Here is a 17,902-nt window from a genome sequence, read left to right as displayed (position 1 = left end):
TCAAAGGGCAAGAGTGACCTTGAAATATGGTATGGTTAGCTTTTATGGGCTGGGTAATTTCATAGGCTAAAGAGTAGGAGGATTATTCCAACTACTTCAGGGAAGGGACAGAAATTTCCAGGAATTTGGCCACCCACCACTCATTTGTTGGTCTTTGATAGTCGACCTTGGAAGTGTCACTGTGCCTGGGGGTGTGTCATTGAGCTTTCTGATGTGTTACAATGAGCTTGATAACTGAGGCTTAAGGTCAACAAGTGTGTACTGAGGCTCAAGTTCTTTATCTGCCATTTTGGACCCATTTGGTCCTAATGGGTTTATTTCCTATCCTCAAGCTACATTTACAGTTTGTGCCCTGCTCCTTTCTCTCCTCTTTCATTTCCACCTCAGAGATTTTGCTCTCATATTCTTATGGGAAGTAGAAGGGTGATTGTCCATCTGCTTCAAGGCTGAGTAGGGGCATTGACCTTGCTTGTGATAGGTTACATTGAACAGTGTCAAATTTGTGCTCTCAGAAGGAGAAAATTTCACTTTGGGATCAAAGACACAGCTTCAGTCACTCAGAGATTTGTGTGGTAAAAGTTCTATTAAAGTGAGAAGGGATAGAGAAAGCTTCTGACACACATCAGAAGGGGACAGAAAGAGTGCCCCCCTCACTAGTCTTAGCAAGGCCTTATATACTTTTTCAATTGGCTACTAACAATAGATCAAAAAAAAAATCTCAAGGTTGTAAAGGTCTTACCAGATCCACTTCCACAACATACAGCTTAAGATAACAAGATTAGCCAAAAGGACAGTTCAGTTCAGTTCAGTTCAGTCGCTCAGTCGTGCCCGACTCTTTGCGACCCCATGAATTGCAGCACACCAGGCCTCCCTGTCCATCACCGTCTCCCAGAGTTCACTCAGACTCAAGTCCATCAAGTCCGTGATGCCATCCAGCCATCTCATCCTCGGTCGTCCCCTTCTCCTCCTGCCCCCAATCCCTCCCAGCATCAGAGTCTTCTCCAATGAGTCAACTCTTCACATGAGGTGGCCAAAGTACTGGAGTTTCAGCTTTAGCATCATTCCTTCCAAAGAAATCCCAGGGTTGATCTCCTTCAGAATGGATTGGTTGGATCTCCTTGCAGTCCAAGGGACTCTCAAGAGTCTTCTCCAACACCACAATTCTTCGGCGCTCAGCCTTCTTCACAGTCCAGCTCTCACATCCATACATGACCACAGGAAAAACCATAGCCTTGACTAGACGGACCTTAGTCGGCAAAGTAATGTCTCTGCTTTTGAATATGCTATCTAGGTTGGTCATAACTTTTCTTCCAAAGAGTAAGCGTCTTTTAATTTCATGGCTGTAGTCACCATCTGCAGTGATTTGGGAGCCCCCAAAAATAAAGTCTGCCACTGTTTCCACTGTTTCCCCATCTATTTCCCATGAAGTGATGGGGCTGGATGCCATAATCTTCGTTCTCTGGATGTTGAGCTTTAAGCCAGCTTTTTCGCTCTCCTCTTTCACTTTCATCAAGAGGCTTTTTAGCTCCTCTTCACTTTCTGCCATAAGGGTGGTGTCATCTGCATATCTGAGGTTATTGATATTTCTCCCGGCAATCTTGATTCCAGCTTGTGTTTCTTCCAGTCCAGGGTTTCTCATGATGTATACTGCATAGAAGTTAAATAAGCAGGGTGACAATATATAGCCTTGACGGACTCCTTTTCCTATTTGGAACCAGTCTGTTGTTCCATGTCCAGTTCTAACTGTTGCTTCCTGACCTGCATACAGATTTCTCAAGAGGCAGGTTAGGTGGTCTGGTATGCCCATCTCTTTCAGAATTTTCCACAGTTTCTTGTGATTCACACAGTCAAAGGCTTTGGCATAGTCAATAAAGCAGAAATAGATGTTTTTCTGGAACTCTCTTGCTTTTTCCATGATCCAGCGGATGTTGGCAATTTGATCTCTGGTTCCTCTGTCTTTTCTAAAACCAGCTTGAACATCAGGGAGTTCATGGTTCACATATTGCTGAAGCCTGTCTTGGAGAATTTTGAGCCTTACTTTACTAGCATGTGAGATGAGTGCAATTGTGCGGTAGTTTGAGCATTCTCTGGCATTGCCTTTCTTTGGGATTTGAATGAAAACTGACCTTTTCCAGTCTTGTGGCCACTGTTGAGTTTTCCAAATTTGCTGGCATATTGAGTGCAGCACTTTCACAGCATCATCTTTCAGGATTTGAAATAGCTCAACTGGAATTCCATCACCTCCACTAGCTTCATTCGTAGTGATGCCTTCTAAGGCCCACTTGACTTCACCTTCCAAGATGTCTGGCTCTAGATTAGTGATCACATCATCATGATTATCTGGGTCATGAAGATCTTTTTTGTACAGTTCTTCTGTGTATTCTTGCCACCTCTTGTTAATATCTTTGGCTTCTGTTAGGTCCATACCATTTCTGTCCTTTATCGAACCCATCTTTGCATGAAATGTTCCCTTGGTATCTCTAATTTTCTTGAAGAGATCTCTAGTCTTTCCCATTCTGTTCTTTTCCTCTATTTCTTTGCCTTGATCGCTGGAGAAGGCTTTCTTACCTCTTCTTGCTATTCTTTGGAACTCTGCATTCAGATGCTTATATTTTTCCTTTTCTCCTTTGCTTTTCGCCTCTCTTCTTTTCACAGCTATTTGTAAGGCCTCCCCAGACAGCCATTTTTCTTTTTTGCATTTCTTTCCCATGGGGATGGTCTTGATCCCTGTCTCCGGTACAATGTCAGGAACCTCATTCCATAGTTCATCAGGCACTCTATCTATCAGATCTAGGCCCTTAAATCTATTTCTCACATCCACTGTACAATCATAAGGGATTTGATTTAGGTCATACCTGAATGAACTAGTGGTTTTCCCTACTTTCTTCAATTTGAGTCTGAATTTGGTAATAAGGAGTTCATGATCTGAGCCACAGTCAGCTCCCAGTCTTGTTTTTGTTGACTGTATAGAGCTTCTCCATCTTTGGCTGCAAAGAATATAATCAATCTGATTTCAGTGTTGACCATCTGGTGATGTCCATGTGTAGAGTCTTCTCTTGTGTTTTTGGAAGAGGATGTTTGCTATGACCAGTGCATTTTCTTGGCAAAACTCTATTAGTCTTTGCCCTGTTTCATTCCGCATTCCAAGGCCAAATTTGCCTGTTACTTCAGGTGTTTCTTGACTTCCTAATTTTGCATTCCACTTACCTATAATGAAAAGGACACCTTTTTGGGGTGTTAGTTCTAAAAGGTCTTGTAGATCTTCATAAAACCGTTCAACTTCAGTTTCTTCAGTGTTACTGGTTGGGGCGTAGACTTGGATTACTGTGATATTGAATGGTTGGCCTTGGAGATGAACAGAGATCATTTTGTCGTTTTTGAGATTGCATCCATGTACTGCATTTCAGACTCTTTTGTTGACCATGATGACTACTCCATTTCTTCTGAGGGATTCCTGCCCACAGTAGTAGATATAATGGTCATCTGAGTTAAATTCACCCATTCCAGTCCATTTTAGTTTGCTGATTCCTAGAATGTGGACGTTCACCCTTGCCATCTCTTGTTTGACCACTTCCAATTTGCCTTGATTCAAGGACCTGACATTCCAGGTTTATATGCAATATTTCTCTTTACAGCATTGGATCTTGCTTCTGTCACCAATCACATCCACAACTGGGTATTGTTTTTGCTTTGGCTCCATCCCTTCATTCTTTCTGGAGTTATTTCTCCACTGATCTCCAGTAGCATATTGGGCACCTAATGACCTGGGGAGTTCCTCTTTTGGTATCTTATCATTTTGCCTTTTCATACTGTTCATGGGGTTCTGAAGGCAAGAATACTGAAGTGGCTTGCCATTCCATTCTCCAGTGGACCACATTCTGTCAGACCTCTCCACCATGACCCGCCTGTCTTGGGCTGCCCCGCAGGCATGGCTTGGTTTCATTGAGTTAGACAAGGCTGTGGTCCTAGTGTGGTTAGATTGACTAGTTTTCTGTGAGTATGGTTTCAGTGTGTCTGTCCTCTGATGCCCTCTTGCAACACCTACTATCTTACTTGGGTTTCTCTTGCCTTGTTTCTCTTAACCATGTCTTTTAAGTCTGTTACCATTTATAGATATTTTTGTACTCTGGTGCAGTTACAAAAAAAGTGCTTCCTCATCAAAGAGATTCATAGAAAGGCTATGGAAGCAGTTATAATAGTTCCACATCAAGAGGATGGCCGTGTGAGGATTCCAGCCCATTATTGTTGTTTAGTCTCTAAGTCATGCCCAATTTTTTTGGGACCCCATGGACTACACCCTGGCAGGTTTCACTGTCCGTGAGATTTACCAGGCAAGAATACTAAAGTGGGTTGCTATTTCCTTCTCCAGGGGATCTTCCTGACACTGGGATCTAACCTGCATCTTCTGCTTTGGTAGGCAGGTTATTTACCACTGAGCCACCAGGGAAGACCCTTCCAGACCATACTGACTTTAAAAAAAAAGACCTATCCTACCTCTGGGGTCCCTAGATCAGGAATCCAGAGATTTTTACTCCCTGACAAGTGAGAGAGCTAATTCTTAGGTAGGTTGATAAGGAGTCTAGGGCCCTTGAGGAAGAGGAAGGGACAAATGTTTTTTTCTACATTCCTCATCTTAGTCACATAAGACATTTTTTCTTAAGCTCTAAGTTGTTATGGTAACAATCTATTTCGCCTAAGACATATTTTCTTTAAGCCCAGCACTAAATTGCCAAAATCTGCTGGATCATCGAAAAAGCAAGAGAGTTTCAGAAAAACATCTATTTCTGCTTTATTGACTATGCCAAAGCCTTTAACTGTGTGGATCACAACAAGCTGTGGGAAATTCTTAAAGAGATGGGAATGCCAAACCACCTGACCTGCCTTTTGAGAAACCTGTATACAGGTCAGGAAGCAACAGTTACAACTGGACATGGAACAACAGACTGGTTCCAAATAGGAAAAAGAGTACATCAAGGCTGTATATTGTCACCCTGCTTATTTAACTTCTATGCAGAGTACATCATGAGAAATGCTGGGATGGAGGAAGCCCAAGCTGGAATCAAGATTGCCAGGAGAAATATCAATAACCTCAGATATGCAGATGATACCACCCTTACGGCAGAAAGTGAAGAGGACTAAAGAGCCTCTTGATGAAAGTGAAAGAGGAGAGTGAAAAAGTTGGCTTAAAGCTCAACATTCAGAAAACGAAGATCATGGCATCCGGTCCCATCACTTCATAGGAAATAGATGGGGAAACAGTGTAAACAGTGGCTGACTTTATTTTTCTGGGCTCCAAAATCAGTTCTGAATATTCATTGGAAGGACTGATGCTGAAGCTGAAACTCCAATACTTTGGCCACCTGATGAGAAGAACTGACTCATTGGAAAAGGCCTTGATTCTGGGAAAGATTGAAGGCAGGTGGAGAAGGGGACGACAGAGGATGATTGGATGGCATCCACCGACTGATGGACATGAGTCTGAGCAATCTCCAGGAGTTGGTGATGGACAGGGAAGCCTGGCGTCCATGGGGTCACAAAGAGTCGGACATGACTGAATAACTGAATCAAACTGATGTATAACATAACATACCAAATAACAGAGTTAAACATTTCTCTTTGAGTTACTGCAAGAGCCATCTAAAGCGTCCCCAAATTAGCTGGAAATCAAAAGAAATTTAATTAAAATTTGGTATGTGTGAAATTTGCCAAAAAGTTTTAAAAATTGGTCAAATAAAATCATAGGTCACTATGAGAGAATACTTATCTGTTATTAAAAGCAATCTTTCAATAAAACTCTGGAAGAAAGCAAATCCAGTCTTATCTCAACCCAGTCCCAACAAAATCCCTTTACCCAAGTAAATTTACCCAATCTTAGAAAATCCTGATCATTCACAACTTTTTTTGTATTTTTAAAAATTCCTCCCATCTTCATTTATTGAAAACACATCTTACTGAGGTAGACATTATTAGGCAGTTCCTACAAACTCTGAGACCTCGGCCTGTTTCAATAAAATTCCTACTCCATTAACCTAAAATTACCCTTTGTCCCAAATTTCTGTCTCTCAGAGGAATGTGTCCGTGGTCTGATAAATCAACAGCACTCAAATCCCAGAATGGGTAGTAATTAACTTCTGTTCCATATGCCTGAGGGAAAAACAACTAGTGATCTTTAATCTTTACCCCACACATCTGGTCCATTGTAAAATGGCTGGAGGGTCATGAGAAAAGGCTGTGGGATGGTGACTTAATGTCTAAGAAAACTAAGAATCCAAGGACCAGAAGAAGCAGTAAAAATGTCTAGGGGCAAAACTTGCACAATTATTATTCTTGCCTTGTTTTGTGCCCTTAACAGAGAAAGAAGTTAGGAAAGGAGGTTTTAAATCTATGAATGTGGCTTACTGTACTATGCTAATTGACTCAAACCACCTCACATTAACTCTCAAAATTTAAGACCTTTCTTTCAAGGGTTTAATAGACACAGGAGCTGATGTAACTATCATCACAAAACAGGAATGCCCCTCCCACTGGCCTTTAACAAAGGTCCATGGACAAATGTTAGATGTTGGGGGATTCCAAGAAGGTTATCAAAGCACCTTTCCAAAACTCTGTACAGATCCAGAAGGGCTGTTGCTATTAACCATCCTTATGTCATGAATATTCTTACAACTTTATGGGGATGAGATATATTACAACAGTATCAACTAAAACTGCAAACAAATTTATCCTAAGGGCTACTGCTATTATACCAGCATTACACATTATCTGGACTGATGGCCCCTCTGTCTGGATAGAGCAGTGGCCCATGACTAAAGAAAAAAGTAGGCATATAGAACAATTGGTTAAATAACAGTTAGATGCAGGACATATAGAGGCTTTCATGAGTCCATGGAATACTGCCATCTTTATTATCCTCCCAAATCAGGAAAATGGCTTTTAATTCATAATTTAAGAGCAATTAATGCTCAGATGCAACCAATGGGCTCATTACAACCAGGTATTCTAAACCCCCTCTCTAATTCCAGAAGATCATGCTATAATAATTATAGATCTTAAGGACTGTTTGTTTTTTTTTTTTTTTACCATATCCTTACATCTTGAAGATAAACAGAAATTTGCATTTTCAGTTCCTAAAATAAATAATCATTTTCCTTTACAATGATATCAATGGAAATACTTGCGTTTAGGTATGGTGAATAGCCCCACAATGTGTCAAAGATTTATAGATCTAATTCTACAACCATTACAACAACAATTTCCTGATGCCTATACTTATCATTATATGGAGGACATTCTTTTAGCTCACTTTTCACCACAAAAATTAACAGAAATTCTTCCTTCATTACAGACATATTTGAATTCACAGGGATTAATTATAGCTCCAGAGGAAATCCAATGCATGCCCCCATGGAAATATTTTGGCTTTCAAATTTTACAGAAAACAATTACTCCTTTACAATTTTCTTTCAAGGTTCCAGAACCATTAACAATTTATTCTTTACAGCAATTCTTGGGTCACTTAAATTGTATACGACCTAGCTTAGGCATCCCAACATATGCAGTGTTTCCTTTTTTTTTTTTCAATTATTACAGGGAAATGAAGACCTTATTTTACCCCGCTGTTTTTCTCCTCAACATTATGCTTTATTACAATTCAGCACTGCTTATGCTAAACATTTTCTTGACAGGTGTGTTCCTTCACATCCTTTTTCATGGATTCTTCTTTCTATAAAACATACTCCTACAGCAATACTTGCTCAAATCTTACCTAAAGAGATAAAAATCATTGAATGGATACATTACTCTAATCAACCAAAATACTGTATCCTTCCTTATCTGCAGGCAAGACTACATCTATTACAGCAAAGATGCTTACATCTCCATCGCCTTACTGGCTCAGATCCACAAACAATTTATATGGGATTATCTAGAGAAAATGTGGAATCATTTTATCAAACTAATGAACAACTTCAAATTTCCATATCAGATTTTATTTATTTATTTATCAGATTTATTTATCAGAATTTATTTACAACTTGCTGATGGATAAAATAATTTCCATTTTACAATACTATTATTTCTAAGCATCCTATTCCTAACCCTCTATACAAATGGCAATCACACTCACTTACCCTCTATACAGATGGCAATCAAGCTCGAGGAATAGTAACCTGGAAGGAAACCTCAAGATGAAAAAAAAATCTTTACCAGCCCCCAAACTTCCCCACAACGTTCTGAATTAACTGCTGTCTTGCTTGCCTTACAAACCTTCTCACAAAATTTCTTTAATCTCTTAACAGATTCCATTTATGTTGTCAATATCATTCGACAAGATGCCTGATTCTATTTTAAATACTTCAATAGATAAACTGTTACTCTCCCTTTGTTTCTGTTCAAACTCTTTTAACTAAATGATAACAGCCCTTTTTTATAGCTCATATTCGAGGACATACACAATTTCCTGGAGCTCTTGTTTTGGGAATCAGCTTGCCGATTCCTCTCTTCACCTTGTAGAATCATTGTTTACTGATGCCTTTCAATCACATCAATTCTTCCACCAGGGTGCCAAGGCACTACATAAACCATTTGCTCTAACCCTGCTGCTGCTGCTGCTAAGTCACGTCAGTTGTGTCTGACTCTGTGTGACCCCATAGATGGCAGCCCACCAGTCTCCTCTGTCCCTGGGATTTTCCAGGCAAGAGTACTGGAGTAGGGTGCTATTGCCTTCTCCAATGCATGAGAATGAAAAGTGAAAGTGAAGTTGCTCAGTCGTGTCCAACTCTTTGCAACCCCATGGACTGCAGCCTACCAGGCTCCTCTGTCCATGGGATTTTCCAGGCAAGAGTACTGGAGTGGGGTGCCATTGCCTTCTCTGCTCTAACCCTACAGGAAGCCAGAGAGAGAAGAGAAGCCTGTCCCACATGTCAATTATTAATTCCTTCTCTCCCTGCAGCTGGCATTAACCCTCACGGTCTTCTAATGAGTTATGGCAAATGAATGTGACTCATTATCTTCCATTTAAACCATGTCACTTTGTACGTATAACTACTGATACTTTTTCAGGCTTTTTGTGGGCTATTGCACAACGAGGAGAGCAACTACATCATGTGTGAGCCCGCCTTCTTGAACGTTTTGCTATTCTAGGGCATCCTCAAACCATTAAAACTGATAATGTGCCATCATATACATCTCACAAACTTCAGGATTTCTTTTGTCTATGGGATATTAAACATATCACAGGTATTCCTCACAACCCTACTGGGCAAGCCATTATTGAATGCGCAAATAGACTACTGAAATTATTTTTAAATAAACAGAAAAGGAAAGAATTAATGCCTCCTAGGGAATGATTATATGTTGCCTTATTCACTCAATCACTTGTCAGTTTCCAAAAATTCTTCACAATCAGCTGCTGCTAGACATTCTTCTCCTCCACATTCTCAAGAATACCCTCTGATACTTTCTAAACAACCACCCTCTCCTATTTGGCAAGGACCTATTAAGTTACTAACATGGGGAAAAGGATATGTTACTGTTTTGTCTTCATTAGGTTCACTTTGGATCCTTGCCTGTTGTGTGAAATCTTATCATGAGTTGGTGCCAAGGACTTCAAGATCCATTACCAGTTGTTTGTCTATTGACACCCCAATGACTTCTCCTGGCATGCCTCCTCCAAAAAGACTGAGGAATAATCATCCACCAGCTGCTGACATTCCTTGGATGATATTAAATGTCTTACTTGAAGAGCTGAAGTAGCTCTTGCTAATACTGGCACACCTATTATTCCTGAAAACATGTTGCTTTCCCTTCTAGACAATATAGCTGCTCACTCTGCCCACAAGGTATGGCTGTTTGGGGTTAGTTTTTACTTCTGTTTTTCACTAGGTTTACTGCTCTTACTTTCAGTTCAGTTCAGTTCAGTTGCTCAGTCGTGTCCGACTCTTTGCAACCCCATGAATCTCAGCACACCAGGCCTCCCTGTCCATCACCATCTCCGGGAGTACACTCAGACTCACGTCCATTGAGTCCGTGATGTCATCCAGCCATCTCATCCTCGGTCGTCCCCTTCTCCTCCTGCCCCCAATCCCTCCCAGCATCAGAGTCTTCTCCAATGAGTCAACTCTTCACATGAGGTGGCCAAAGTACTGGAGCTTCAGCATCATTCCTTCCAAAGAAATCCCAGGGTTGATCTCCTTCAGAATGGACTGGTTGGATCTCCTTGCAGTCCAAGGGACTCTCAAGAGTCTTCTCCAACACTACAGTTCAAAAGTATCAATTCTTCAGCGCTCAGCCTCCTTCACAGTCCAACTCTCACATCCATACATGACCACAGGAAAAACCATAGCCTTGACTAGATGGACCTTAGTCGGCAAAGTAATGTCTCTGCTTTTGAATATGCTATCTAGGTTGGTCATAACTTTTCTTCCAAGGAGTAAGCATCTTTTAATTTCATGGCTGCAGTCACCATCTGCAGTGACTTTGGAGCCCCCCAAAATAAAGTCTGCCACTGTTTCCACTGTTTCCCCATCTATTTCCCATGAAGTGATGGGGCTGGATGCCATAATCTTCGTTCTCTGGATGTTGAGCTTTAAGCCAACTTTTTTGCTCTCCTCTTTCACTTTCATCAAGAGGCTTTTTAGCTCCTCTTCACTTTCTGCCATAAGGGTGGTGTCATCTGCATATCTGAGGTTATTGATACTTCTCCCAGCAATCTTGATTCCAGCTTGTGCTTCTTCCAGTCCAGCGTTTCTCATGATGTACACTGCATAGAAGTTAAATAAGCAGGGTGACAATATACAGCCTTGACGGACTCCTTTTCCTATTTGGAACCAGCCTGTTGTTCCATGTCCAGTTCTAACTGTTGCTTCCTGACCTGCATACAGATTTCTCAAGAGGCAGGTCAGGTGGTCTGGTATTCCCATCTCTTTCAGAATTTTCCACAGTTTCTTGTGATCCACACAGTCAAAGGCTTTGGCATAGTCAATAAAGCAGAAATAAATGTTTTTCGGGAACTCTCTTGCTTTTTTGATGATCCAGCAGATGTTGGCAATTTGATCTCTGGTTCCTCTGCCTTTTCTAAAACCAGCTTGAACATCAGGGAGTTCGCGGTTCACATATTGCTGAAGCCTGTCTTGGAGAATTTTGAGCCTTACTTTACTAGCATGTGAGATGAGTGCAATTGTGCAGTAGTTTGAGCATTCTTTGGCATTGCCTTTCTTTGGGATTTGAATGAAAACTGACCTTTTCCAGTCCTGTGGCCACTGCTGAGTTTTCCAAATTTGCTGGCATATTGAGTGCAGCACTTTCACAGCATCATCTTTCAGGATTTGAAATAGCTCAACTGGAATTCCATCACCTCCACTAGCTTTGTTTGTAGTGATGCTTTCTAAGGCCCACTTGACTTCACCTTCCAAGATGTCTGGCTCTAGATTAGTGATCACATCATCATGATTATCTGGGTCGTGAAGATCTTTTTTGTACAGTTCTTCTGTGTATTCTTGCCACCTCTTGTTAATATCTTCGGCTTCTGTTAGGTCCATACCATTTCTGTCCTTTATCGAACCCATCTTTGCATGAAATGTTCCCTTGGTATCTCTAGTTTTTTAAAGAGATCTCTAGTCTTTCCCATTCTATTGTTTTCCTCTATCTATTTCTTTGCATTGCTCACTGAAGAAGGCTTTCTTATCTCTTCTTGCTATTCTTTGGAACTCTGCATTCAGGTGCTTATATCTTTCCTTTTCAAAGATGCTTATATTTTTTCCTTTTCAAAAACAATACCCAGTTGTGGACGTGACTGGTGATAGAAGCAAGATCCGATGCTGTAAAGAGCAATATTGCATAGGAACCTGGACTGTCAGGTCCATGAATCAAGGCAAATTTGAAGTGGTCAAACAAGAGATGGCAAGGGTGAACGTCCACATTCTAGGAATCAGTAAACTAAAATGGACTGGAATGGGTGAATTTAACTCAGATGACCATTATATCTACTACTGTGGGCAGGAATCCCTCAGAAGAAATGGAGTAGCCATCATGGTCAACAGAAGAGTCTGAAATGCAGTACTTGGATGCAATTTCAAAAACAACAGAATGATCTCTGTTCGTCTCCAAGGCAAACCATTCAACATCACAGTTATCCAAGTCTATGCCCCAACCAGTAACACTGAAGAAACTGAAGTTGAACGGTTTTATGAAGACCTCTAAGACCTTTTAGAACTAACACCCAAAAAAGATGTCCTTTTCATTATCGGGGACTGGAATGCAAAAGTTGGAAGTCAAGAAACACCTGGAGTAACAGGCAAATTTGGCCTTGGAATATGAAATGAAGCAGGGGAGAGACTAATAGAGTTTTGCCAAGAAAATGCACTGGTCATAGCAAACACCCTCTTCCAACAACACAAGAGAAGACTCTACACATGGACATCACCAGATGGTCAACACTGAAATCAGATTGATTATATTCTTTGCAGCCAAAGATGGAGAAGCTCTATACAGTCAACAAAAACAAGACCAGGAGCTGACTGTGGCTCAGATCATGAACTCCTTATTACCAAATTCAGACTCAAATTGAAGAAAGTAGGGAAAATCGCTAGACCATTCAGGTATGACCTAAATCAAATCCCTTATAATTATACAGTGGAAGTGAGAAATAGATTTAAGGGCCTAGATCTGATAGATAGAGTGCTATGGAATGAGGTTCATGACATTGTACAGGAGACAGGGATCAAGACCATCCCCATGGAAAAGAAATGCAAAAAAGCAAAATGGCTGTCTGGGGGAGGCCTTACAAATAGCTCATACGTTACCTAATAATAACTATACATACTGGGCTCACTTAATGAACCCCCCCCCTTAATTCTCTATTTTCACATGGGAAGATCCAGAAATTCCTATTTCTGACAATGATGCCACCATTACTAGTGGAGAATGGCTTTCTTCTCCATGTCCTTTATGTATGCACACCATAGATTCTCCTTGGACCATCAATGCATCGCATTGACCCTTGTGCATAACTAATTCAAAAAATGCACAGATATGTGCTTACACCAACACTCAGTGGTATATGAATAAGATGATAAGATCCCCCCAAATAGGATCTCGAATCCTTACCATTGAACATCAGACCTTTATGTTTACTGCTGGCTCCCTAGGAAACTTAACATCTGGAATGTCTCACCCTAAACCATCAATCCCATTATGTACTCAAGCCTGGGTTGATATGGGACAGTTTGACAGATTTAATTGGCACGTCTGCCTATCTTGCAATATTTCCCCACAGCTCCTCCTGACTGATAGTTATACTATAGAAAATTGGGGTCCACAAAGATATTAGTTCAAGATGGTAACAGAACTTGGCATGGTCAGATTTGGAATTGTTTCTTCCCTTTTACTATAACAAAGCTGATCTTTTATGGAATCCCAGATTTGCAGGACCTGTACTTCAATTAAAATATGCACCATTACAATGTGGTTTAGTTGCTGTCATGTCCAACTCTTGCAACCCCATGTACTGTAGCCTGTCAGGCTCCTCTGTCTATGGGATTTTCCAGGCAAGAACACTGGAGTGGGTTGCCATTTCCTTCTCCAATACTCTCCTACTAAGATCCTCATGTGGCATCTTGCACTTCCTTTCTTCTCACAGGTTTTATGACAAGGCCTTGCAACCTTTAACAACAGTCATTTCATTTGACATTTTACGGACTTGAATGCCCATGTTAATATCTGCACCACCAGACCATACATCTTTGCACTTGCTTATAAGTTTATCCTTTCTAATTTTTCCTTAACTCTACCATCTGGAACTGTTCTCACTGCATGTTATAACTATTCCCCCTTAGTTAATCACTCATATATTTTTATTCTGAAATGACAAGCCCAAACTTGGATACCTGTTACTTTAGATCAACCCTGCCATGGCGGTTCTCTCCTAGCTCAAATTGTTCAAACTCTTACTAATCTAGTTCAGCATAAAAAACATTTTTTAGGTGCTCTAAAAGTTTCTGTAATAGTTGTTAGAGTCAGTTCCTAGGTAGGTTGGTAAAAAGTCCGGGGTCCCCAAGAGTAGAGAGGGGTCTGGGGATCTTGAGGAGGAGATAGGGGTCTGAGGTTCTCAAGGAGGAGAAAAGGACAAACATTTTTTTTTCTTTAAGCCTGGAGCTGATGCTTACATAACAACACAACTCAGTTTAGGGATCCTCCTTGAGGACAGTTTCTCCTTCTTGAAAAGCTTATGGCTCATCTTGTTATCTTAAAATGTAAATTACGGGCAGCAGATCCAGCTTTTGTAGGCAGCGACTGCCTCTCAGGATCCTAGGTCTCAAGGCCAGAGCTCGGTATTCTGCTCACAAAAAAGATTGTGACAGGGCTTTCTGGCAGTATGAGAGACTTTTCCACCTCCCTTCCTGTGGCACGCCACCAAGTATCACTTCACCTCAGTCTGTTGGGGCCTTGGTTCAGGCTGCAGCCTACCAAGGCTTTGAAGGGCCCCAGAGGCCCTGAGCACGGGACCTGAGCTCTCTGCCTGAACTTCAACGTCTTCCTCGCCATCACCGTAATTTTGACTGCAGTCTAGTGAGTGCTAGGTGAGTCCTTGGGTTCCTGGCCCAGATGTCAACCCGCCCACAGGCCTGGCACAGGACGCTACACTGACTTAGTGAGGTGGCAAGGGGAGTGGAAGGAACTGCGAGCTTTTGTTGAGTGCCAGGGCCCAAGGCTGGTGTAAAAGCTCTGCTGTGGTTGCCACCTGTCCCAGCAGGACCAGTATCCACACCGTGTGGGGTCTTGGCAGCCCTCTGGTATTTGTTTTATGAGGAGCTGCTGGCAAGGCCCTGGTGGCCCCAGCCAGGCCAGGAGGAAGGGCTGGTGAGGCCCCAAAGGGAAAGTCTCGTGACGGGAAAGGGCAGCTTGACTGTGGAGAGGAGATGACACCTGAGGACCCTCTGCAGAGGGAGGTGGTCTTCATCCCTGAGGCCTCCAGCTGACGCTGGAGGGCATGGTTCCACGGGAACTCTGGTGTGATGGTGGTTGACACTAGATGTTGAACTTCTCTGGGTGTCCCTCAATGTGGAGAAACTTTTCATCTTTAACCTAGATGTTTTATCATCAGTGCTGTATAGGTGAAGAAGTCTTGAGGCTACTGTAAAAATAAAACTGAAAACCAGAAGCAGGAGGCTTAAGTCCAAATCCTGAGAACATCAGAGAACTCCTGAATCCAGGGAACATTAATTGATAGGAGCTCATCAAACGCCTCCATGCCTACACTGAAACCAAGCACCACCCAAGGACCAACAAGTTCCAGAGCAAGACATACCATGCAAATTCTCCAGCAACACAGGAACACACCCCTGAGCTTCAATATACAGGTAGCTCAAAGTTACTCCAAAAGAATAGACATTTCATAACTCATTACTGGACACTTCATTGCACTCCAGAGAGAAGAAATCCAGCTCCACCCACCAGAACTCCGACACAAGCTTCCATAACCAAGAAAATTTGACAAGCCACTCATACAACCCCACCCACAGCGAGGAAACTCTATAATAAAGAGAACTCTACAAATTCCCAGAATACAGAAAGGCCACCCCAAATGCAGCAATATAACCAAGATGAAGAGACAGAGGAATACCCAGCAGGTAAAGGAACAGGAGAAATGCCCACCAACCCAAACAAAAGAGGAAGAGATAGGGAATCTACCTGAGAAAGAATTCCGAATAATGATAGTGAAAATGATCCAAAATCTTGAATTCAAAATGGAATCACAGATAAATAGCCTGGAGAAGATGCAAGAAAGGTTTAACAAGGACCTAGAAGAAATAAAAAAGAGTCAATATATAATGAATAATGCAATAAATGAGATCAGAAACACTCTGGAGGCAACAAATAGTAGACTATCAGAGGCAGAAGATAGGATTAGTAAAATAGAGGATAGAATGGTAGAAATAAATGAATCAGAGAGGAAAAAAGAAAAACGAATTAAAAGAAATGTGGACAATCTCAGAGACCTCCAGGACAATATGAAATGCTCCAACATTCGAATTATAGGAGTCCCAGAAGAAGAAGACAAAAAGAAAGACCATGAGAAAATAATTGAGGAGGTAATAGTTGAAAACTTCCCTAAAATGGGGAAGGAAATAATCACCCAAGTCTAAGAAACCCAGAGAGTTCCAAACAGGATAAACCCAAGGTGAAACACCCCAAGACACATAATCAAATTAACAAAGATCAAACATAAAGAACAAATATTAAAAGCAGCAAGGGAAAAACAACAAATAACACACAAGGGGATTCCCATAAGGATAACTGCAGATCTTTCAATAGAAACGCTTCAGGCCAGGAGGGGATGGCAAGACATACTTAAAGTGATGAAAGAAAATAACCTACAGCCCAGATTACTGTACCCAGCAAGGATTTCATTCATATATGAAGGAAAAATCAAAAGCTTTACAGACAAGCAAAAGCTGACAGAATTCAGCACCACCAAACCAGCTCTCCAACAAATGTTAAAGGATATTCTCTAGACAGGAAACACAAAAAGGGCATATAAACCCAAACCCAAAACAATAAAGTAAATGGCAACAGGATCATACTTATCAATAATTACCTTAAACGTAAATGGGTTGAATGCCCCAAGCAAAAGGCAAAGACTGGCCAAATGGATACAAAAACAAGACCCCTATATATGCTGCCTACAAGAGACCCACCTCAAAACAAGGGACACATACAGACTGAAAGTGAAGGGTTGGAAAAAGATATCCCACGCAAATAGAGACCAAAAGAAAGCAGGAGTAGCAATACTCATATCCAATAAAATAGACTTTAAAACAAAGGCTGTGAAAAGAGACAAAGAGGGCCACTACATAAAGATTAAAGGATTAATCCAAGAAGAAGATATAACAATTATAAATATATATGCACCCAATATAGGAGCACCGCAATATATAAGACAAATGCTAACAAGTATGAAAGGGGAAATTATCAATAACACAATAATAGTGGGAGACTTTAATACCCCACTCACGTCTATGGACAGATCAACTAAACAGAAAATTAACAAAGAAACGCAAACTATAAATAATACAATAGACCACTTAGACCTAATTGATATCTATAGGACATTTCACCCCAAAACAATGAATTTCACCTTTTTCTCAAGTGCTCATAGAACCTTCTCCAGGATAGATCACATCCTGGGCCATAAATCTAACCCTGATAAATTCAAAAAAATTGAAATCATTCCAAGCATCTTTTCTGACCACAGTGCAGTAAGATTAGATCTCAATTACAGGAAAAAAACTATTAAAAATTCCAACATATGGAGGCTGAACAACACGCTTCTGAATAACCAACAAATCACAGAAGAAATAAAAAAAGAAATCAAAATATGCATAGAAACAAATGAAAATGAAAACACAACAACCCAAAACATGTGGGACACTATAAAAGCATTGCTAAGAGGAAAGTTCATAGCAATACAGGCATACCTCAAGAAACAAGAAAAAAGTGAAATAAATAACCTAACTCTACACATAAAGTAACTAGAAAAGGAAGAAATGGAGAACCCCAGAGTTAGTAGAAGGAAAGAAAACTTAAAAATTAGGGCAGAAATAAATGCAAAAGAAACAAAAGGGACCATAGCAAAAATCAACAAAGCCAAAAGCTGGTTCATTGAAAGGATAAATAAAATTGACAAACCATTAGCCAGACTCATCAAGAAACAAAGGGAGAAAAATCAAATCAATAAAATTAGAAATGAAAATGGAGAGATCACAACAGACAACACAGAAACACAAAGGATCATAAGAGACTACTATCAGCAACTATATGCCAATAAAATGGACAACCTGGAAGAAATGGACAAATTCTTAGAAAAATACAACTTTCCAAAACTGAACCAGGAAGAAATAGAAAA

Source organism: Oryx dammah, unplaced genomic scaffold (genome assembly GCF_014754425.2).
Source record: "Oryx dammah isolate SB20612 unplaced genomic scaffold, SCBI_Odam_1.1 HiC_scaffold_2, whole genome shotgun sequence".
Lineage (NCBI taxonomy): Eukaryota > Metazoa > Chordata > Mammalia > Artiodactyla > Bovidae > Oryx > Oryx dammah.
This window is presented reverse-complemented; position numbering follows the sequence as displayed.